The 25,514-nt window shown below is 47.5% G+C and overlaps 1 protein-coding gene and 1 pseudogene across 2 annotated transcripts in view; one reads left to right on the forward strand and one right to left on the reverse strand.

Moving 5' to 3' along the window:
* LOC309550683 (uncharacterized protein) overlaps positions 1–25,514 on the forward strand; it is a 3,164,715-nt gene that overhangs the window by 2,474,566 nt on the left and 664,635 nt on the right. The window lies entirely within an intron of this gene.
* Positions 1–25,514, reverse strand: part of LOC309550793 — a 1,525,103-nt pseudogene that overhangs the window by 763,013 nt on the left and 736,576 nt on the right. Inside the window, exons 10-11 of the transcript XR_014226173.1 lie at positions 18,404–18,501; positions 18,087–18,314 (exon numbers count right to left, since the gene is read on the reverse strand). The product of XR_014226173.1 is annotated as an uncharacterized misc_RNA (transcript). The remainder of the gene's footprint in view (positions 1–18,086; positions 18,315–18,403; positions 18,502–25,514) is intronic.

Consider the following 25,514-nt stretch of genomic DNA (forward strand, 5'->3'; position numbering starts at 1 on the left):
CTAAAAAAACTAAACAGTAAAGTTAGCCCAATTTTTTTTGTATATTGTAAAAGACGTTGTCACGCCGAGCAAATAGATACCAAACATGTCATGCTTTAAAATTGCGCACACTCGTGGAATGACGCCAAACTTCGGTACTTAAAAATCTCTATAGGCAACGCTTCAAAAATTTGCACAGGTTACCAGTTTAGAGATACAGCGGGGGTCTTGGGCTAGAATTGTTGTTTGCGGCGATACCTTACATGTATGGATTGAAAGCCGTTTACATATGTGGCCGCGATGTACGCATGCGTTCGCTTCTGCGTGCAAGCACCCGGGGACGTGGGGCACTTTACTTTTTTTTTTTATTGTTCATTTTATTTTTTTTTTATTTTGACACTGTCCCTTTAATTTTTTTTAAAATCACTTTTATACCTATAACAATGAATGTAAACATCCCTTGTAATAGGAATAGTGAATGACAGGTCCTCTTTATGGAGAGATCTGGGCTCAATAAGACCCCACATCTCTCCTCCAGGCTGGAAAGCCTAAAATCCAGAAAAAAAAAAAGACGATCTCGGCTATGCAGCCGAGATCACAGCAGTATTGACAACTGCCAGGCCGGGCGTGATGTCATCACGTCTCACCTCGGCCTCCAAGAGCGATAGAGAATGCCGGGGACCATCTGGTCCTCAGCAGTCTCTATGGTGTACTTCCGTTGCTGGTGGATTCCTTCTCTGGTTTGCCGATTGCACAGACGAGGCGGTAGAAGCTCTGCAGGGTGGCGGAAGGGGATGTCCCCTCCCGCCGCCTGTAATAATGGTCTAGCGGCTGAACAGCTGCTTTGATTATTCTTATGGTGAAGGGATCACCAGCTGAAAAAAATGATATCTGATTGATACCTGCAGCTGCACCCATCATTCAGATATCTCCACTTAAAGCCCTGGACGTCATATGACATCAAAGTGGTTAAGACACTCTCTCGTACAGATGTACCAATTCACAGGAGGGTTAAGGGTCCCCCCCAATCATGTTATTTAACATATTTTTGAATGGCTTATGTTTCATATATTAAAATCACTGCCCCTTTTTTTTTTAAATGTCCCCAGGACAGTGCCCAGCCCCCCATTTGTTTGACAATCCCTTGCCGATTAGCATAGAAAATTACCATTACTAATTTATCCAATGGGCTTCGAATTCATCAAATTCACCCAGCCTACTCTGAACTGGGCCCAAGTACATTCAGTCCTTCACTATACATAAATAATGTCTAAATAAATTGTGTCTGCAGTACAGAGAAGGGGGTTTATCTGAGAGAAAAGAAGATCTAATGTGCAGGACGGACATCGGTACAAGAAGGTGACTATTATCAACCTATGACGTCACTCATCTCCCGCCCTACTCTGGACCAATCAATGTGCAGTAACAGAGCAGAGATAACAGAATAATATATGATGGCTCACCTGTGCTGATCTCTATAGGAGTGTCTTCCTCTGTGAATGTCCTCGTCATTCCAACCTCCTCCATATATTGCTGATCATCCCTCACATACATCTCTTCTACTTCACCCTCAACTTTCATGTCCATCAGATCTTCACCCTAAATGGTAGAAAATACTATTGTTAAGGATACACACTCAAAGCAACTCACTAACCAGGGCAAGGACCTTGGTGGAGGAGGAATGAGGAGAGAGAGAAAGTAAAACAGTTCAACCAAATAATGAAGTGCCCCTTCCTTAGGATGGAAGAGATTATTACACAAAGAAGGCAAGACGATGACCTCATTCAAGTGAAAGTTCTGCAAACTTCAGCAGAAAAGTCTACCAAGGTCAAAGTACCATCTTCTCCCTATGTAGCACCAAAAATAGTTGCTTACAAGAAAGAGGTCCTAGTTTGGGTAGCCAGCATGCTGAAGTTACATAGTTGGTAAGGTTGAAATATAGACACCAGTCCAGACTTTGGTGGAGGAGGAATGAGGAGAGAGCTTACTTTGAACAAGTAAAACAGTTCAACCAAATAATGAAGTGCCCCTTCCTTAGGATGGAAGGGATTATGACACAAAGAAGTAATGGCGGCCATCTGTGATTTTTAGCGGGACTGCGACATTGCAGCAGATAGATCGGACATTTTTGACCCTTTTGGGGGGACCAGTGACATTACTACAGTGCTAAAAATATGCACTGTCACTGTACTAATGACACTGGCAGGGAAGGGGTTAACCCAGGGCGATCAAAGGGTTAAATGTGAACCTAGGGGGTGTTTTCTAACTGTGAGGGGGGGGGGTGGGGGCTTATTGGTTCAACACAGAGACCTGGGCTCCTAAATAGGAGGAACACGTGTCTTTTTTCCCCACAAATAGAGCTTTCTTTTGGTGGTATTTGATCACCTCTGCGTTTTTTCATTTTTGCGCTATAAACAAAAAAACAGCGAGAGTTTTTTATTTTTTATCAGTTTAGGTCAATTTGTATTCTGCTACATATTTTTGGTAAACCCCCCCACAAAGCCTATAATAATTGGTTTGCACAAAAGTTATAGCGTTTACAAACTACGGGATAGATTTATGAACTTTTTTTTTTTTTTTTTTGATTTTTATTAGTAATGGCGGCGATCAGCGATTTTTAGCGGGACTGCGACATTGCGGCGGAAAAATCTGACATGAAGTGACACTTTTTGAGGACCAGTGACACCAATACAATGATCATATACACCGTTACTGTATAAATGACACTGGCAGGGAAGGGGTTAACACTGGGGGTGATCAAAGGGTTAAATGTGTTCTCTAATGTGCTTACTAACTGTGTTGGGGGATGGGTTGGACAGAGGCACAGAGAGATCGGTGATTCAGCTTAGCTGAATCACATGAGCTTTCCCTGCCTCTCTGACAGAAGAGCTGTTTTACATTGTTTACATACCAGACGGCACTCCTGTCAGTTTTGCAGAAGATCGCAGGAGGCCGGTGGTAACTGAGCCCACTTCTCCCGCTGTCTGCCTCTCACTGTGTCTAAAACCGCGTGCACATAATCACGTAGATCTATGTGATTATGCGCAGCCGAGCCGCCTTGCCGCAGTGAATCTGTGTGGGGTGGTTTTTTCTATGTACACAAAAGGCCTATTTCTCTCAAATATTGTTCACACACCTGTCTAAATCTGTGTTAGTGAGCACTTCTCCTTTGCGATAATCCATCCACCTCACAGGTGTGGCATATCAAGATGCTGATTAGACAGCATGATTATTCCACAGGTTTGCCTTAGGCTGGCCACAATAAAAGGCCACTGTAAGGCTACGTTCACATGTGGGCGTAGCGGATCGCTGGCAGAATCACCGCAATTCTGCCCGCGATCCGGAAATCATTGCAAATCGCGGGACGCCTGTGCGATGCCCATGATTTGCAATGGCACCGCAAACGCTGTGCGATGTTGCCGCGTTTTCCGCGCAAACAGAATCGCAGGATGCATGAAGCACAAAAGGAACTCTTGTACCTTTTTTGGGCATCATGCGTCCCGCGATTCTGTTTGCGCGATGTTACCGCGATTCAGCTGGCGGAAAATGCGGCAACATCGCACAGCGTTTGGGGTGCCATTGCAAATCACGGGCATCGCACAGGCGTCCCGCGATTTGCAATGATTTCCGGATCGCGGGCAGAATCGCAGTGATTCTGCCCGCGATCCACTACGTCCACATGTGAACGTAGCCTAAAATGTGCAGTTTTATCACACAGCACAATGCCACAGACGTCTCAAGTTTTGAGGGAGCGTGCAATTGGCATTCTGACTGCAGGAATGTCCACCAGAGCTGTTGCCCGTGAATTGAATTTTCATTTCTCTACCATAAGCCATCTCCAAAGGCGTTTCAGAGAATTTGGCAGTACCTCCAACCGGCCTCACATCCATTCTGACACATCCTCCCACAGCAGCCGGCGGTAAAAGGGGAGGGGGGAATCTGGCAGCGCTGCAGGGGAGGGGGCAGTACTAGAAGGACCAGAGAAGAGCACGAGGACTGCTGGAGAAGGGGGGGAGTTGGGAGAGAGCAAGAGGACTGGACAAGAGGGGGCAGGAAAGAGCACGGTACCGGGGGTTCAGGAAAGGAGGCACCGAAGAAGAGCATGGGAACTGGAGAAGAGCGCGGAGGGGGGGGGGGGGGGTGGGGGAGGCAGAGAGAAAAACGGAATTTTTGTAAAATCTTACCTGTAAAATTCCTTTCTCTGAGTCCTCCGACAGTCGCCGCCTCTTCATATTCGTCACATATGGGGTATTAGACTTTGCTCCGAAGGAGTAGCTAGGCAACAGAATATGTTAACAATAAAGCTTTAACATATCCCACCCTCAAGGGGTGGTCCCCTCAGTCAATACCCTCCTACTTCCTGCAACCATATCTCAGTTTTAGTGGAATAGCAGTAGAGTATACATTCAAACCCCAAAAGAGGGGCGGGGGCGGCGACTGTCGGAGGACTCAGAGAAAGGAATTTTACAGGTAAGATTTTACAAAAATTCCGTTTTCTCTTACGTCCTCCGACAGTCGCCGCCTCTTCATATTCGTCACATATGGGGACGTCCCAAAGCAGTGCAAACATGAGGGGTGGGAAACGCATCCACGCCGAAAGGCAACGCAGTCTCCACATCAAGGAAAGGAACCTTACCAAAGGAAGGAAACCAGCTGGGCAACAGCAAAAATAAGTGCTCAACAGGAGCAACAACCCAGGAAAAGACAAAAAAAAACCAGGGGATACAAAAAAAACTATCCCAACAGCCAGGAGTCCCCAACAAGGGACCCTATGGAACAGCCGCACTAAGAACCTTGCGGCCAAAGGAAGCATCCGCCGATGCCTGAACATCTACTTTGTAGAATTTTGTGAAAGTGTGCACGGTCGACCAAGTCGCCGCCTTACACACCTGGGCTACAGAAGCCCCATGACGGCAGGCCCAAGACGTACTCAGAGATCTAGTAGAGTGCGCCTTCACAGGCACAGGGGGAACCTTCCCCTGCAAGGCATAGGCCTGTTCAATGGTCTGCCTGATCCATTTGGCGATGGTAGAGGCCGAAGCCGCCATGCCCTTCCGAGGACCCTCTGGAAGAACAAACAAGGAGTCCGTCTTACGAAAAGACTCAGTCGATTTAAGGTAAACCCTTATCGCCCGAACAACATCCAGAGAGTGCAATCTCACCTCCTTTGGATGTTTAGGCTTCGTGCACAACGAAGGCAAAACAATATCCTCGTTAAGATGGAATTCCGAAACTCGTTTCGGCAGAAAAGAAGGATTAGGTCGCAAGACCACCTTATCCAAATGAACAACCAGGTACGGAGACTTGCAGGACAAAGCCGCCAGTTCCGACACTCTGCGAGCCGAAGTGATCGCCACCAAAAAGGCGACCTTCTTAGACAACATAGACAACGAGATCTCCCTGATCTGTTCAAAAGGAGCACGTTGTAACACAGATAGAACGAGATTCAAGTCCCAAGGGGGCAAAGGATCCCTCCTAGGAGGAACCAGATGCCGCACACCCTGAATAAAGGTGCCAACCAAGGAGTTGGAAGCCACGGGACGTTGAAACAGAACGGCCAGCGCAGACACCTGACCCTTTATCGTAGCCAGCGCCAAACGCTGATCGACACCCGTCTGAAGGAAAGACAGCACACGGGAAACCGAGTACGTGCGGGGTGAAAACCCCCTGGACTCACACCAGGCAAAATAGGCCTTCCAAGTACGGTAATAAACCTTCCCCGAGGAAGACTTCCTCGCGTTGATCAAAGTATGAACGACCTCTGGAGAGAGACCCTTCTCCTTCAGGACCTCGGTCTCAACAGCCAGGCCGTCAAAGCCAGCGACTGTAAAGCAGGATGGTAAATCGGTCCTTGAGACAGTAGATCGTCTCGAAGAGGCAGACGCCAAGGGGCGTCGACCGCCAGATTCACGAGGTCTGCGTACCAGGACCGGCGAGGCCAGTCCGGTGCCACAAGAATCACCGTGCTGCGTTCCGAGTGTAACCTGCGAAGGAACCTGGACAGCAACTGAATCGGTGGAAACGCGTACATCAGCCTGTACTGATGCCACGGGGCCACTAACGCGTCCGACGCGTCTGCCCGAGGGTCGCGCGTCCTTGCCACGAACCTCTTCACCTTGTAGTTGAGGCGAGACGCGAACAGGTCCACATCTGGAAGACCCCACTTCGCGCACAACATCTGGAAGACAGCCGGGTGGAGAGACCATTCCCCCTGATCCAGGGTCTGGCGACTCAGATAGTCCGCCTGCCAGTTCTCCACTCCCGGAATGTGAACCGCCGTTATCGCCGGGACATGAGTCTCGGCCCAAGACAGAATGTCGGCCACTTCTCGAGCCGCTCGGGCACTCCTGGTGCCCCCTTGGTGGTTGATGTAGGCCACCGCCGTGGCATTGTCCGTCTGCACCCGAACCGGGCAGCCCTGCAGCCGGTCCGTCCAGCGATGAAGACAGAGCCTTATCGCACGCAATTCCAGAATGTTGATCGGGAGGGAAGACTCCCCCTCCGACCAAGTTCCCTGGGCGGACAGAACGCCCAGAACACCACCCCAGCCCGACAGGCTGGCATCCGTGGTGATTACCGTCCACGAGATCGGACGAAACGACTTGCCCCCGGACACCAACGGGGACTGGAGCCACCACAGAAGGTTTTCCCTGGTGCGATGACTCAACGAGATCTGAAGATCCAGAGATTGAGGTCGCCCGTCCCACCTGGACAGGATCTCCGCTTGGAGACCCCGCGTGTGAAACTGCGCGAAAGGAATCGCCTCGAAGGCCGAGACCATCAATCCCAGACATCTCATACACGTCCGCAGAGACGAGTGTGGAACGTCCCTGAGGGACCTGACTTCCTCCTGAAGAGACCTGAGTTTGTCTTCCGGCAGGAAGACCTTCGCCTGCACCGAGTCCAGTATCATTCCCAGATAGGGGAGACGAACCGACGGACTCAGTGTCGACTTTGGAACATTTATCGTCCAACCAAACTCCTGCAGAGTTTGCATTGTGACAGACAGGTCCTCCTCCAGACCCTGTCTGGTCGCAGACCGAACCAGAATGTCGTCCAGATACCCCAGGACAGAAATGCCCTGGGCCCTCAATAATGCCAGAACCGGTGCAAGCACCTTGGTGAAGACCCGCGGAGCCGAGGCGAGACCAAAGGGCAACGCCACGAACTGGTAGTGATCCTCCGCAATGGCAAATCGAAGGTATCTCTGATGACCCTCGAATATGGGGATGTGAAGGTACGCATCCTTCAAATCGATGGAGGCCATGAATTCCCCCGGAACCAGGGCAGCCACCACCGAGCGCAGGGATTCCATGCGGAACTTGCGAACCCGCACAGAGCGGTTCAGAGCCTTCAAGTCCAGAATCGGACGAACCTTGCCCTCCTTCCTGGGCACGGTGAACAGATTGGAGTAAAACCCCCGAAATCTGTCCAGATGAGGCACCGGAACCACCACTCCCTGAGCCCTCAGGTCCCGCACCGCCAGGTGCAGATCCCGCAGGCGCTCTGGAGACAGTTGAAGATTTGAGGGAAAAAATCTGCTCTCCGGCCGAGAGAGAAACTCGATCTTGTAACCAGATCGAACGATTTCCAGAACCCATCTGTCCAGCACACGGGCCAACCAGGGCTGAAGAAAACCGAGCAAGCGTCCCCCCACCCCAAAACTGGGTGAGGGCGCCCCTTCAGGCCGAACTGTTATGGGCTGCAGGTCCGGATTGGCCGGACTTCTGTTTCCCAGACCAGGGCTTCTTCTGAGAGCCTTGGCCTTTGAACGGTTTGCCCTTGTAGTGCGGCCGAAAGGCACGAAAGGACCCCTGAGGGGGCCGAAAATTAGCATGCTTCTTCCCAGAAGCCCCCTTAGCCTTGGGGAAATGGGGCAAGAGAGTGCTCTTACCCCCGGTGATCCCCTTAATCAACACATCCAGGGACTCCCCAAAAAGGCGAGACCCATCATAAGGCAGATTGGCTAAGGTCTTACGTGAAGATTGGTCCACCGACCAACATTTCAACCAAACCAGGCGGCGAGACAACACCGCCACGCTGTGCACACGTGCAGCCAACGGAATCAGGTCCAGGTCCGCATCACACAGATACAGGACACCCTGGTGGATCTGATCCACCATATCCAGGGTCGCCGCCGAGGCCGAATCGGCCACTAGGACGCGCCTAAGCATCTGCGTCCAACTTGCGATCGCCTGGGCCGCCATGAGAGAAGCAAACAGAGCCTTAAGCATAGAAGCCGTAACAGAATAAGTATGACGGGCAAGAGACTCCAGCCTCCTATCCGTGGCATCACGGAAAACAGGGGAACCCTCTGCAGGAATCACAGTGGCTTTGTTCAAAACCGCAATTGCATGATCCACTGGCGGAGGCACACACCACCGTTCATCAGTGGCAGGCGAGAAAGGATAACGCAGCTTGAATTTACTTGGTACCGCAAAAGGCTTGCGCAGATCGCGCCATTGATCCTTAACAGCGCGCTGAAAATCAGCATTGCAGGGAAAAACCTGCGGCGTCCTGCGTTTCCTCTGCGTCCCATAAGCCGCCAAGGCAGCGGGGGGACACACTTCGTCCTGCAAACGTAGCGCCTGCTTAATGGAAGCAATCAACTCATCCATGATTGCAAGCTCTTCAGGCGAGCCAGGGGGAGAATTATCAACCCCCTCAACTTCAGCCTCTACCTCAGACCCCACTAGATCAAGAGAGGAGCGGGACCCCGACAAGGAGGTCCCTGCCAGAACAGCCCCATCACCTTCACCCTCAGAATCAGAGGACAGAGCAACTCTGGGCCGTTTAGTAGATTGAGCAGCCACCAGCATTTGCACCTGGGCAGCAAGGCCAGCCACAATAGTGGCTAAATCCCCCCCTGGGGGGGAAACAGCGGTCCCCTGGCTTTCCACCAATACTGTAGGAAACTTGCCCTCCTGAGAATCCATTGCCCCTGTAATGCCAGACAACCAAGGGTTAACTGCCCCCTTTCAGCAAGCGCGGCAAGCGCAGCCCACCGCACCACACTCAGGCACAATGAGACCCCCACAGGGAATATACAAACTGAGTACAGGCAATGGATAACAAGAACAGAAGGATAAAACCTGAGGAGACCCCGCTGCTGCTGCTGCCTCGATCGGTGTTCCTGGAAAGAGGAAGTGATGCTGCCAGGGCGCTCTATGTAAGCCTATGGAGGCTACAAGAAAATGGCCGCCGTGCATGTAAACCATGCGGCCGGAGCGGGCGCCGGTAAAATGGCGTCGTTTGGCGCCGAAAACGCCGCTCCACAGTGCATAAAAACACACACATTACATCCTAATATAAGGGTACATGTTAGATCGCCGCAGCGATCGCTGTATATGCCCAAACATGCCAATAAAAAACATGCCCCACAGCACACAGCTTCTCACACTGCCCAGCCTGACACACACAGTGTCATACAGCTCCCCCCCCCCCTTGCAGCCCACAGCATGCAGCCGAGAGATAGGGAGACAAGCAGTGTGATTAAAGGCAGGTTACACAGTCCCAGACTGAGACCCCCCCCAGACAGACAGGTCCCCACATAAATACACTTACCTCACATGGCGTGGGGAACCCGCACAGGCGAACAAGCCGCTGCACATGAGGCAGGGAGAGTCGCAATTCAAGACGCACACAATGGAGGTTAAGAAACCGCACAGCGTCCGGTGAGGTAGCCACCTCACCAATCATCCCTGCACCGAACAGGGATGGGTCGTTCACTGTGCCAGGAGCGTTACCTGGCTGAACGCTCGATGGCAGACTGGGAAGCCACTGACCCACGACCTGCGACCAGGGGGATCAGCCCGAGACCCAGTCCGCATGATCCTCTTCGTCCGAAGAACTAACTAATGCTGACAAAAATAACAGCTAAGTAAAGGTAGAGAGAAAACTCAAACAAAATATTAAAAAGAAGAAAGAGTCTGGGACAGAAAGTCCCAGCACAGAGAGAGCCAGCCACTCCTGACAAGCTAGACATTAAAACTGAGATATGGTTGCAGGAAGTAGGAGGGTATTGACTGAGGGGACCACCCCTTGAGGGTGGGATATGTTAAAGCTTTATTGTTAACATATTCTGTTGCCTAGCTACTCCTTCGGAGCAAAGTCTAATACCCCATATGTGACGAATATGAAGAGGCGGCGACTGTCGGAGGACGTAAGAGAAACAGAAGTTGCCTGGGAGGATCACAGGGGTGGTAGAAGACAGCAGAAGGAAGCTGGACAGGGGCAGCATATAGAGGAGCCGATGCCCTGTATGTTCCTCCTGCAGCCGCTAAAAGCCTGTGGGAGGGAGGGAAGGAGAAACACGAATTCAGCGGCTGCAGGGGGAACATAGAGGGTATCGGCTCCTCTATATCCTGACCCCTCCTGTCCAAGTGTAGAGGAGAGCCGCACAGACACCCTGGAGCATTGGGTCAGGTCGCAATGGCGATCCCTGTAGTTACGTCCCTGATATATGCATTTTTTTCTGATGGGTATAGTGAGCTTTAAATAGGAGGTGATAGCGCGCCGTTCATTTCAAACTAATTTTCTTTTGATTATTACCTTTACTCCACCTACCTGATGATGGTGAGGGATGCTGTGATCTTCCTGTGTGGAATCCTGGGAATACAGAGGACGGGGACATCTCTCTGGCGAGTTTCTGCAGCTGGATAACTCTACCATGATGTGAGAACTTTGATGTCTAACAAGGGCTGATTTCTCTGAAAAACATTTTCCGCCTGTAGCACAGGAATATGGCTTCTCCTCTGTGTGAGATCTCTGATGTCTAACAAAAACTGATTTATTCACATAACATTTTCCGCAGTCAGTGCAGGAATACGGCCTCTTCCTGGTGTGAGATCTCTCATGTTTAACAAGGTCTGATTTCTGTGAAAAGCATTTCCCACACTCATGACAGGAATGCGGCTTCTCCCCCGTGTGAGATCTCTGATGTCTGACAAGTTTGTATTTCTTAGGAAAAGATTTTTCACATTCAGAACAAGAATACAACTTCTTTGCTGTGTGAATCCTCTGATGTGTGAGAAGATCGGACAAAGCGCTAAAACTTTCCCCACATTCAGGACAGGAACTTTTCTCCTCCTCCTGAATTCCAGCACCATCCCTCACAGTATGAGGTTGCTCAGAGTCAGAGGGATTTGATGGTCTATCCACACCGTGAAGTCCTCCATCCATAGCTGAGCTCATTGTCTTTTCTCCTGCACAATCTCTTGTGATGTCCTCATCTTCCATTTTACTGATTAGAGATAAAGTGAGATGATCCTTTGAGGGTTCCTCAATGGCGTGTTCTGGAAAAATATAACACCACAATAAATAGATACAAGATGATTAGTCCACTCAAATCATGGTTCATCTGGATCAGGCAGATGTTCTCTGTGGATGTCCCAACCAGCTGTGACTTCCCCTCCTCAGTAAAAGGTCCTTTGGTCCTCCTCTCCCAGGTCACTTCTACATTTACACAGCCTTGTCAGAAAAGCAGGAACCAATAGGGACTGGGAGGTACATGCTCTTCACACAACCACAAGCCTAGGCACTGGGTCATGTTATGTCTGATAATGAAGAGGTTCAAAGTTCAGATTTGAAGACCCTTTAGCATAGAACAAGTGGCCATAGGCCTAGGCTTCCGGTGATAAGTAACAGTGGAGGGTGTTTGGAAGTATTTACTGTTGCAAAATATAGGTGCTTCAGTTTTCTATGTACCTCCTTAATTTTCAGCCCAACAATTCAGTTAAAAAAGTTTTAGGTTAACCTTTAGCTATAAGTCAGTTCAAAGAACAGGGACCAACCTACCTTCTACTCTACACTTCAAAAAACTGGAAAAAATCATCCTCCGTACTGAAATTAGCTATAGTAAAATTGCACTGGATTCAACTTCTGTGTCTTTCTGAAGTGTTAGGCTGCCTGTGGATGGTGCCAAGTCAGAGTGACCATAGATGAGGACAGACTGGGCATAAGGACTTATGTCAATGCATTAAGCGGCATTTGGAACAGAACATGTACCCCTTAGCAGGGCTTTTTTTTTCTACATATATTTGGTAAAAAAAAAAAAAAAAATTGCAATAAGCGTATTTTGATTGGTTTGCGCAAAAGGCGGCGATCTGCGATTTTTTTTGCGGTACTGCGACATTGCGGCGGACAGATCGGACCCTTGACTGACATTTTTGACACTTTTGGGGTTACCAGTGACATTTCTACAGTAATCAGTGCTATACATATGCACCGTTTCTGTAAAATTACACTGGCAGTGAAGGGGTTAACTTTTTTTTGAGAAGGAGGGGTTATGTGTGTCCCTAGGGGCGTGATTCTAACTGTGATTGGCTGTGGCTTGAGCTGTAGGAACAGTGATCAACGGTCCTACATAGTAGAACCGTAATGACAAGCGGCTTGTTTACATCAGCCGCCTGCCTTTCTCCCTCTGCACCGACGATCGCCGAGTGACCGACGGACATTGGGTCCGCCGGTCACACGCGCGGGGGGGGGTACGTGACCGCGCGGGAGCGCGCCTCCGGGGCGCGCGCTCGCTCCCTAGACCCTCACAGGCTAGTGACGTAGTACTACGTCACTTTGCCTGAGGGGCTGACCACCGACATAAATAGTCGTGCGGCGGTCGGCAAGCGGTTAATAGACCCTCCAGCTGCAAGAAACAAAGACCCCTCCCTCAACAGTACATCCCTCCCAGCAACAATTGACCCCCTGCAACATAAGATTCACCCCCAGCAACAATAGATCCCTACCAGCAACAAAAGGTTCCTCAGTAGCCAGCATCAATAGACCCCTTCCTCTACAGTACCTCTATCCCAGCAACATACATTAAGTTCTGGAGGTGCCGGAACTGCGTTCCCCCCGCGTTCCCGCTGAAAAAAAGCCCTGCCCCTTAGTCTGTCATATTGTCCCCAAATTTTTTTAAAAAAAGCTCCCAGGTTCTGAAGACCCTCACAGCCAGTGGGCCAGGCTTGTGGGAAAGAGGACCTTGTCCTCAACAACATGGGGACAAGGTTCTTAGCCAGAGCAAAGTACAACCCCATGTTGAAAGCATTGTATGGCTCAGGAGAAAGGTATTCACATGCACCCCCCCCCCCCACCACCACCAAATCCTTGCCTATTAGCATAGAAAATGCCCATTACTAATTACTAAGCTTCACCCCCTTCCACTCCAGCGGGGTTTGGGTTCAGCAAGTTTGACTAAGCCCCCCTGAACCGGATCCAGGTATGTTCAGCTCATCACATAAATCGTGTCTGAATAAATAAATTGTGTCTGCAGTACAGAGAAGGGGGTTTATCTGGGAGAAAAGAAGATCGAATGTGCCAGACAGGTATCAGTACAGGGAGGGGATTATTATCAACCTATGATGTCACTTATCTCTCTTCCTACTCTGAACCAATCAGTGTGCAGTAACAGAGCAGAGATAACAGAAGAATATATTATGGCTCACCTGTGCTGATCTCTGTAGGAGTGTCCTTCTCTTTCAATGTCCTCATCATTCCCTCCTCCCCTGTATATTGCTGATCATCCCTCACATACGTCTCTTCTTCTTCACCCTCAACTTTCATGTTCATCAGATCTTCACCCTAAACCAACAGAATGGCAGAAAATAATGGAGATGCACCGAAATTTCGGCCACCGAAAAGTATTGGCCAAAAATAAGGTTTTCAGCGTTGTGTCGAAAGAAAAAAAAAGGTTCCATAAACGCCCGTGATCTTATGGTGTGTTTTCCATATGTCATGTGACAAAAAAATGCATCAAAAATTCAACACGGGTGCATTTTTGATGCGTTCTTGCTGCATTTTTAATGCATTTCAATGTGGAGTTTTCTTTAACCACTTTACCACTGGAGCATTTTGCTGTCTTACGTCTGGGCCACTTTTTGCGATTCGGCACTATGCGACTTTAACTGACAATTGTGCGGTCGTGCGACGCCGTACCCAAACGAAATTTACGTCCTTTTTTTCCCACAAACAGAGCTTTCTTTTGGTGGTATTTGATCACCTGTGCGATTTTTACTTTTTGCGCTATAAACAAAAAAAGAGCGTTTGTTTTGAAAAAATAACAATATTTTTAACATTTTTTATATGAAATTCCCCCCAAAAAAATGTAAAAATCTAATTTTTTTTAAATTTTTGGCCAATTTGTTTTCTGCTACATATGTTTGGTAAAAAAAAAAAAAAAAAAAACGCAATAAGCGTATTTTGATTGGTTTGCGCAAAAGTTATTGCGTTTACTAACTAAGGGAAAGATTTATTTTTTGGTGTTTTTTTTTTTAACGAGTAATGGCGGCGATCTGCGATTTTTTTTGCGGGACTGCGACATTGCGGCCGACAGATCGGACCCTTGACTGACATTTTTGACACTTTTGGGGGTACCAGTGACATTACTGCAGTAATCAGTGCTATAAATATGCACTGTTACTGTAAAAATGACACTGGCAGGGAAGGGGTTAATTTTATTGGAGAGGGAGGGGTTAATGTATGCCTGGTGCTTACTGACGTGTGGGGGGGGGAGGTGACTGTGTGAGACAGGGACAGATCGGATGTCCAGCTATGCTGAACACTCCGATCTGTCACTCCTTGTCACTTAGGAGATCCGCCCGCTCTGTTTACACAGGCGGGCGGATCTCCAAACTAGATTCCCCGACGATCGGGGCAGAGCAGCGGCGATCGCCGCTGCTCCTCCCCTGGCCCGACTCCCGCTGTGAATGAAAACAGCGGGAGCGCGCCTCCGGCGGCGCGCGAGCGCCGCCTACAGGGGGAGGAGTCTGGCGACGTAGGTCTACGTCGTCAGACCTACAAGAGCCACTTTGCCGCAGTAGTACTACGGTACTCAGCGGTAAAGTGGTTAACCGACCAAATTATGCATCAAAAATGCAGCATTATTTTTAACACCACTTCAAAAAAGGTGCCGATAATGGCCGACAGTAAATTCATATCAACCACTTGCAGATATACTGCGGCATGCTGGCTCGGCTGCGCGAACCGACGTATAGGTACGTGGGTTCGCGGAAGCACTCCTCCAGCGGCACGCGCATGCCCCTTATAGCCAGCGGGGAAGCCGATCCACGGAGCCGGCAGCCGCGATTGCTACCAGGCACCCGCGACCGCTCCCCATGGAGAGAGAAGGGTGGTCTGCTGTTGTAAACACAGCAGACCGTTGTTCTCTCTGGAATGAACACAGAGCGCCTGTGTTGCTCCTATTTAGGATCACGGGTCTCTGTGTTGATTCCACAAGTCCCTCTCCCTCACAGTTAGAAAACACCCCCTAGGCTCACATTTAACCCTTTGATCGCCCCTGGTGCTAACCCCTTCCCTGCCATTAGGACAGTAACGGACAGTTGTAAACACAGCAGACTGCTGTTCTGTCAGCAATCAAGACAGCGATCCAGCGTTCGCCTTATTTAGGAACGCAGGTCTCTGTGTTGATTCCACAAGTCCCTCTCCCTCACAGTTAGAAAACACTCCCCTAGGCTCATACTTAACACTTTGATCGCCCCTGAGTTAACCCTTTCCCTGCCAGTGGAATTATTACAGTATCAGTGCATATTTTTAGCACTGATTACTGTAGTAATGTCACTGGTCACCCCAAAAGTGTCACAAATGTCAGTTAGGGGTCCGATCTGTCCGCGCGCAATGTCGCAGTCCTGCTAAAAATCGCTAATCGCTGCCATTACTAGTAAAAAAGGATAAAAAATAAATAAGATAAAAATGAAATAAATCTTTCCCCTAGTTTGTAGACGCAATAACTTTTGCGCAAACCATTCAAAATACGCTTATTGGGATTTTTTCATTTTACCAAAAATATGTAGTAGAATACAAATTGGCCTAAACTGATGAAAATTTTTTTTATTTTTTTATTCTTTTTATTGGGATGGTATATAGCAGAAAGTGAAAAATAGTGTTTTTTTTTTTTTTTCGAATTGTCGCTCTTTTTGTTTATAGCGCAAAAAAAAGAAAAAAAAATGCACAGGTGATCAAATTCCACCCAAAAAAAAAAGCTTTATTTGTGAGAAAAAGGACATCAATTTTATTTAGTCCGTTAAAGTAACGCAGTGCTGAATCGCAAAAATGGCCTGGTCATTAAGGGGGGAAAACCCTCTGGTCCAGAAGTGGTTAATTTAAATTCATGATAATAAATTAAAAAGTCTAATGTAATACAATAATTTATAAATATATATTTAAAAAAAAAAATAAAAAAATTTCGTTTTTTCGGCCAAGTGCATCCTGAATTTTCGGTTTTGGCACCGGAATTTTCATTTCAGTGCACCTCTAGAAAATACCTTTTTCACGGACACACACACATGGTGATTCACTGAGGTGAGGACCTTCTTTGGTGGAGGAGGAATGAGCAAGAAGACTTACTCTGAGCAGGTAAAAGTGCTGTGAAACAATTATCACAGCCTGCAATACCACTAACGACCACTGAAGGGAAACTTCACCCAAAGCCTGGCCGGGCACAAGCATACAATCTGGTGTAAGGGTTGTGGAGCTGCCTAGTAATTTCTGGACGCTTCTAAGATTCCCCAAGCAATACTATGACCTAGAATCTTGGCAAAACCACTTTTCTCACTGCCCCCACACACATGATTTAGGGCAGCTTGCCACCACTTTCAGTTTGCCGGCTGACTGGTCTGCTAGGGACAGAGATGTATAGTAACTAAGTAGAACTACTTCACTACTGTACTTAAGTACGGAAAGGCGGTATCTGTACTTTCCTAGAGTAGAATTTTTCTCTCCTACTTCCACTTTTACTTCACTACATTTTTTCGATGATTTCAATACTTCTACTCCAATATTTTTTTTTTGTGCTGCATAGTTACTCGTTACAATTATAAAAATTACCACTGCCAGAACAGTAGATGGCAGGTTTCATGAAGCTCAAAACATGTGTATTATCAGCGCATACCAAAATAAATGCTACTGTATGTATAAATAAAAGCTGCATTTGAAATAATAAAAAAACAATACGATGTTCAAACTTTTGACTTCTTTCTTTAATAACTACATAACACAGTACTTGTACTTTTACTTTCAGTACTTGAGTAGCAAATTTTTTAAAAAAAACTACTTGCAATACTTAAGTACCAAAATGTTGAATACTTTAGTACTTCTACTCAAGTCACTTTTTGATCGAGCACTTCCACTTCTACTCAAGTCACTTTTTGATCGAGCACTTGTACTTTTACTCAAGTATGGGTTTCCAGTATAGTAAAACCTTGGTTTGAGAGTAACTTGGTTTAAGAGCGCTTTGCAAGACAAGCAAAATTTTCAAATAAATTTTGACTTGATATACAAGCGATGTCTTGATATACAAGTAGCCTCAAGTCACAGCTGAGTATAAAAGAGAAGAGAGGCGCCTCTAAGTGTAGCAATATGGTTACATTTAATGAAGGTACAACATTTAGCAACTCACATGGTTGATGATTGGAACAGGCACATCGAAGGATGCAGGCATCCAGGCTAAAGCTGTCCACATAGGACCATCCTCCGCACCGTCATCTACGTCATCCTTTCCATGCTGCCCCTCGCTTTCAGATCGCTTTACGCAAGGATGGTCTTCCCGGTCAGGATTACAGACTGGCATCTGGCGGTGCAGAGGATGGTCTATGTGGACAGCTTTACCCCGGATGCCTGCATACTTAGATGTGCCTGTTTTATTCATCAACCATGTGAGTTGCTAATGTTGTACCTTCATTAAATGGAACCATATTGCTACACTTAGAGGCGCCTCTCTTCTCTTTGATACTCTGTAGCTCCTGCTGGATTTTGCTTCTAATCCCCTTGTGGAAGCGGCTATTTGTGGATGGACATTTTATGGTTACACAACCTATCGCAATGCTATAATCTTTTTATATGGACTATAAACTGAAGGATTTATGAATAAATGGTTGTGGAACGAATCATCTGAGTTTCCATTTTTTCTTATGGGGAAATTTGCTTTTATATACGAGTGCTTTGGATTACAAGCATGTTTCCAGAACGAATTATGCTCGCAATCCAAGGTTTTACTGTACTTTATACAACTCTGCATATCATCTTGTAGAGTCCACACATCATCTCCACATGTCAGAGTGTTCAATAACTTTGTGTTCCAGATTCTCAACTCCACCAACCTGATGATGGTGAGGGATGGTGTGACCTTCCTGTGTGGAATCCCGGGAATACAGAGGACGGGGACATCTCTCTGGTGGGTTTCTGTAGGTGGATGACTCCACCATGGGATCCAGGTACAGATATTTCTTTACTTTTAGAGACTCCAACTCCTCCATCACCCCAATCTTATTGTTCTCCTCCTTTATCACTTCCTTAATATCAACTTTAGAATCTCTCAGGTTTCCACTCTGAATATATAATAAAAATGATATCAATGGTAACAATGCAGATAATGTACAGATCCTAATGATACTATCAGTGATTGCTCCTCATCTACCTGATGATGGTGAGGGATGGTGTGACCTTCCTGTGTGGAATCCCGGGAATACAGAGGACGGGGACATCTCTCTGGTGGGTTCCCATTACTGGATCCATCTGTAGGAAACACACACACTGACTGAATACATTGTTTCTATGTGTTTATCAGATGATGGGGGATCTAGGTGGATCCTCCGTACTGCTCTCTCCTTTACAATAAAGTCTCCTCTTACCCGGTGATGTGAGGGGCGGCTGATTGTCCATCATGACGTCCTTGTAGAGATCCTTGTGTCCTTCTAAATACTCCCACTCCTCCATGGAGAAATAGACAGTGACATCCTGACACCTTATAGGAACCTGACACACACAATGATACAGTCACCATCCAGACACATCCCTTGTCTGTTACTGGATAATGTCCCAGAATTCCCAGCACCACTCACCTCTCCTGTCAGCAGCTCCATCATCTTCTTGGTGACTTCTAGAATCTTCTGCATGTTGTGTCTCTCGGGTTTTAGGGAGTCACATGGAGGCACTGTGATGGTCATATGATCTCCTGACTTCAGAGGAGGAAATCTCTGTTTTCGGAAGTCAAAAGGAATATAATTTTAGAATCCCAGAATCCTCACCTCCCCGGTCAGGTCTGTGTTTTATTATTAGAGATAAGAGTGATGTCATGTGACCTCCCAGAATCCTCCTCACCTCTTTGGTCAGGTACGTGTTTAAATAATAGAGATAAGAGTGATGTCATGGATTTCCCACCTCTCCAGTCAGGTCTGTGTTTTATTAACCACTTGCAGCCGCGCTATAGCCAAATGATGGCTACAGCGTGAGCTTCCAGTACCAGGAGGGCATCAATAGACATCCCCCCGTGATTGTGCTGCTCGCGCACCCCCTGTGGTGCGTGGGTAGCGCATTCTGTGATTGTTGAGTCCTTCGGAGGAGGAAAGCTGTTAACCGGCTTCTGTTACAGGGACATCAGTCCCACACAGTGCCCATCAGTGCTGCTAATCCATGCAAACCAGTGCCACCTATCAGTGCCCACCAGTACTGCCAATCAGTGCCCATCAATTCCTCATCATTATCAGTGCTGCCTACCAGGGCCCATCAGTGCTGCCTATCAGTGCAACCTCATCAGTGCCCACCAGTGCCACCTCATTAGTGCACATCAGTCAAGGAGAAAAAATACCATAAATAGTAACAAAAGAAAGCTCTCTTTGTGTGAAAAAAAATACAAAAAAATTCATATGGGTACAGTGTTGCATGACTGCGCAATTGTCAGTCAAAATGTGACAGCACTTTAAGCTGAAAATTGGCCTGGGCAGGAAGGGGGTATAAGTGCCCGGTAAGCAAGTGGTTAATAGAGAGAAGTGTGCTGTCATGTGACCTCCCAGAATCCACCTCACCCCTCCGGTCAGGTCTTTGTTTTATTAATAGAAATAAGAGTGATGTCATGTGACCTCCCAGAATCCTCCTCACCTCTCCGGTCAGCAGGTAGATGATCTCCAGGGTGAGGTTTAGTATCTTTTCAGTCACGTGACTCCAGTCTTCCTCCATGCTCGTTGATGTGATCAATGCGGGTTTCTCTGTAGACGGATAGGAGAGAATTATCTGGACGGTATTGGTTGTACAATATAAGGATGGGGATGTAATTGTAAGGGGACAATAAGCAGTCTGCTCCCAGTGGCACATGTAGATTGAGCTCTCCCGTTCCACCCCGGTCAGGACGGCACACTATAGAGATGATGGAGGAACTTCCATGGCCGATCATCTATATCAGTGGTCTCCAAACTACGGCCTGGGGGCCTGATATGACCCTTTTCTTGTCTTTATCTGGCCCTTGTGGTGCTATTCCTCCACCTGACACCAATGGGGCATAATTCATGTCACTGATATGAACAATAGGGCACTATTCCTACCGCTGATACCAACAGCAGGGTACTATTCCTCTCGCTGACACCAACAGCAGGGTATTATTCTTCTCACTGACACCAACAGCAGGTACCCTTCTTCCTACTGACAACAGCAGCAGAGAACTATGCTTCCCACTGACACCACGATGGGGCATTATTCCTCCCACTGATGCCAGTGATGGGACACTATTCCTCCCACTGACACCAATGATGGGGCACTATTCCTCCCACTGACACCAATGATGGGGCACTATTCCTCCCACTGACACCAATGATGGGGCACTATTCCTCCCACTGACACCAATGATGGGGCACTATTCCTCCCACTGATACCAATGATGGGACACTATTCCTCCCACTGATACCAATGATGGGACACTATTCCTCCCACTGATGCCAGTGATGGGACACTATTCCTCCCACTGATGCCAGTGATGGGGTACTATTCCTTCCACTGACACCAATGATGGGGCACTATTCCTCCTACAGACACCAATGATGGGACACTATTCCTTCCACTGATACCAATGATGGCGCACTATTTTTCCCACTGATACCAATGATGGGGCACTATTCCTCCCACTGATACCAATGATGGGGCACTATTCCTCCCACTGATACCAATGATGGGGCACTATTCCTCCCACTGATACCAATGATGGGGCACTATTCCTTACACTGATACCAATGATGGGGCACTATTCTTCCCACTGATACTAATGATGGGGCACTATTCCTCCCACTGATGCCAGTGATGGGGTACTATTCCTCCCACTGATGCCAGTGATGGGGTACTATTCCTCCCACTGATGCCAGTGATGGGGTACTATTCCTCCCACTGATACCAATGACGGAGCACTATTCCTCCCACTGATACCAATGATGGGGCACTATTCCTCCCACTGATACTAAATGATGGGGCACTATTCCTCCCACTGATACCGATGATGGGGCACTATTCCTCCCACTGATACCAATGATGGGGCACTATTCCTCCCACTGATACCAATGATGGGGCACTATTCCTCCCACTGATACCAATGATGGGGCACTATTCCTCCCACTGATACCAATGATGGGGCACTATTCCTCCCACTGATACCAATGATGGGGCACTATTCCTCCCACTGATACCAATGATGGCGCACTATTCCTTACACTAATACCAATGATGGGACACTATTCCTCCCACTGACACCAATGACGGGGCACTATTCCTTACACTGATACCAATGATGGGGCACTATTCTTCCCACTGATACTAATGATGGGGCACTATTCCTTCCACTGACACCAATGATGGGACACTATTCCTTCCACTGATACCAATGATGGGGCACTATTCCTCCTACAGACACCAATGATGGGACACTATTCCTTCCACTGATACCAATGATGGCGCACTATTTTTCCCACTGATACCAATGATGGGGCACTATTCCTCCCACTGATACCAATGATGGGGCACTATTCCTCCCACTGATACCAATGATGGGGCACTATTACTCCCACTGATACCAATGATGGCGCACTATTCCTTACACTGATACCAATGATGGGGCACTATTCTTCCCACTGATACTAATGATGGGGCACTATTCCTCCCACTGATACCAATGATGGGGCACTATTCCTCCCACTGATACCAATGATGGGGCACTATTCCTCCCACTGATACCAATGATGGGGCACTATTCCTCCCACTGATACCAATGATGAGGCACTATTCCTCCCACTGATACCAATGATGGGGCACTATTCCTCCCACTGATACCAATGATGGGGCACTATTCCTTACACTAATACCAATGATGGGACACTATTCCTCCCACTGACACCAATGACGGGGCACTATTCCTTACACTGATACCAATGATGGGGCACTATTCTTCCCACTGATACTAATGATGGGGCACTATTCCTCCCACTGATACCAATGATGGAGCACTATTCCTCCCACTGATACCAATGATGGGGCACTATTCCTTCCACTGATACCAATGATGGGGCACTATTCCTTCCACTGACACCAATGATGGGGCACTATTCCTCCCACTGATACTAATGATGGGGCACTATTCCTCCCACTGATGCCAGTGATGGGGTACTATTCCTCCCACTGATACCAATGATGGAGCACTATTCCTCCCACGGATACCAATGATGGGGCACTATTCTTCCCACTGATACTAATGATGGGGCACTATTCCTCCCACTGATGCCAGTGATGGGGTACTATTCCTCCCACTGATACCAATGACGGAGCACTATTCCTCCCACTGATACCAATGATGGGGCACTATTCCTCCCACTGATACTAAATGATGGGGCACTATTCCTCCCACTGATACCGATGATGGGGCACTATTCCTCCCACTGATACCAATGATGGGGCACTATTCCTCCCACTGATACCAATGATGGGGCACTATTCCTCCCACTGATACCAATGATGGGGCACTATTCCTCCCACTGATACCAATGATGGCGCACTATTCCTTACACTAATACCAATGATGGGACACTATTCCTCCCACTGACACCAATGACGGGGCACTATTCCTTACACTGATACCAATGATGGGGCACTATTCTTCCCGCTGATACTAATGATGGGGCACTATTCCTCCCACTGATACCAATGATGGGGCACTATTCCTTCCACTGATACCAATGATGGGGCACTATTCCTTCCACTGATACCAATGATGGGGCACTATTCCTTCCACTGATACCAATGATGGGGCACTATTCCTTCCACTGATACCAATGATGGGGCACTATTCCTTCCACTGATACCAATGATGGGGCACTATTCCTCCCACAGACACCAATGATGGGGCACTATTCCTTCCAGTGATACCCATAATGGCGCATTATTCCTTTCAGTGACACCAATGATGGGGCATGGTTTACTCCCATTGACGTCAGGACATTTTGAATTCACACTGGCCACAGTCCTGCCCCTCTAAAATCTGAAGGGCAGTAAATTGGCCCTTTGTTAACAAAGTTTGGAGACCCCCTGATCTACAGTATATGGTCTATGAAACTGGAAACTACAAGGATATTGTCACTTCCAGTTTGTTTCAGTTTGTTGTAAACAAGTTGTTACCGGTGTTCCGTGAGAATTACCTACCCGTGAGAAAAACCTACCCTCGTCACTTCCGGTTGCACGGCACTGTGTCTAATGCGGCGTTTACATTAAAACAGCTGGGCTGCAATACGAGTCACCTCCACTCCTGTCCCTGTCACTTCCCTCATCTCGGCTACTAAATATAAAAGCGGCGGTGGGTGTATGAGAACATAAATCACGGAGCCGAGACCCGCTTTTATATTTACTAGCCAAGATCAGGGGAGTGACAGGGACAGGAGCGGAGATGACTTTTATTGCAGCACAGCTGTTTTAATGTAAGCGTGGCGTGGGTAGTCAGGTCCTCAGCTCTTTCATTAGGTATCCGGGGCTGTGAGCATGCGCACTAGTCAGGTCCTCAGCTCTTTCATTAGGTATCCGGGGCTGTGAGCATGCGCACTAGTCAGGTCCTCAGCTCTTTCATTAGGTATCCGGGGCTGTGAGCATGCGCACTAGTCAGGTCCTCAGCTCTTTCATTAGGTATCCGGGGCTGTGAGCATGCGCACTGCTGCGCTGCTCAGCTGTTCCTGGCCGGAAGTGACGAGGGTAGGTTTTTCTCACGGGGTAGGTAATTCTCACGTTACACCGGCTTGTGAATGCATCTGATCAAAGCAATTTCAGTTCGATCAGATGATTTTGAGGGCAGAGGAGAGATCTGGGGTAAAATGGCCCGTTCCCCCGTGCTCACGCAGAAATGTGAACGCACAGGTCAGTCCTGCGCGTATATGTGAATAGCGATCGCACCACACATGGGAGCTATCACCGCGAACATCAGAGCAAGTGCAATAATTCTAGTGCTAGACCTCCTGTGTAACTTTAAACTGGTAACCTGTAATGGCTTTAAAAGTGTCACCCATGGAGAGTTTTAGGTACTGTAGTTTGTTGCCATTTCATGGGTGTACACAATTTTGAAGGGCGACATGTTAGTGATCTGTTTACTTGGCGTAACATCATCTTTTTTATTTTACAAAACCCCTAACTGACACTTTTGGGGGGGACCAGTGACATTACTACAGTAATCAGTGCTAAAAATATGCAATTGTCAGTTAACATAACGCAGTGCTGCATCACAAAAAATGGCCTGGTCTCGAAGGGGGGGGGGGGGGGGGGGTTGGGAACCTTCCAGTCCTCAAGTGGTTAAAGGTAAACCAAAAATCACATTTCTTTATTATACATCAAAAGGCACACTACTTTACTTGAGTCCTTACAACAGGGACTTCCCAAAGCACTGGTAATGAGGGTAACATGAGAACAAGGCCCAAAACAACAAACCAGAACAGGAAACCTGCAAAACACTCCGACCAATAGAAGCATTCCTCAGGGGCTCCAACATCGACCTCGGAAAAACTTCTTTATTTGCTATAAAAACTGGACACGTCTTTGATTGATTTCTTGGATACAATGGTGATCCATGTATTTTTGTAGTGTGTCATGGTTATAGCACTGTGCTAAATTTTTTATACATTTGCTTTTTTGGAGGCGATATATTTTTTTTCAGAGCAATTATATTATAGAGAGCTATATTCTCTTTATATTATTATATTTATTATAATTATATTATAGGGAGTTATATTATCTGTATAATATTATAATTATTATAATTATATTATAGAGAGTTACATTAGCTCTATATTATTATAATTATATTATAGGGCAGGGGTATTGAATTAAAATTCATGGAGGTCCGATTAGCAAAATTTTCTTCCAGCAGAGGTCCAGATTGCATTTTTGCGTGATGACTCGGATTCTTTACATCACAGCCCAGGTGTGCAGGCACGACAGCCCATTCATTTGAATGGGCTGTTGTGTCTGTGTTTTCTGCTGGGAAAAGGCCCTGGCACCTTTTTAAAAAACGCTATCGCATTGAAACTGCATGGCGCGTATGTACCATGCAATTTCCATGTGTGGAAAACCGCACCTTGTATTTCATTGCATTTAAGAGTCAATTGTACCCTGCACGTTTTCTGTGCAGCTGCTTATCCCCCTTTACATCACCACTCACAGCACTGTCCCCCTTCACATCACCACTGTCCCCCCCCCCCACACACACAGCACTGTCCCCATTCACATCACCACTGTCCCCCCCC

Source organism: Pelophylax lessonae (genome assembly GCF_965119305.1).
Source record: "Pelophylax lessonae genome assembly, chromosome: 3".
In the NCBI taxonomy this organism is placed as follows: Eukaryota; Metazoa; Chordata; class Amphibia; order Anura; family Ranidae; genus Pelophylax; species Pelophylax lessonae.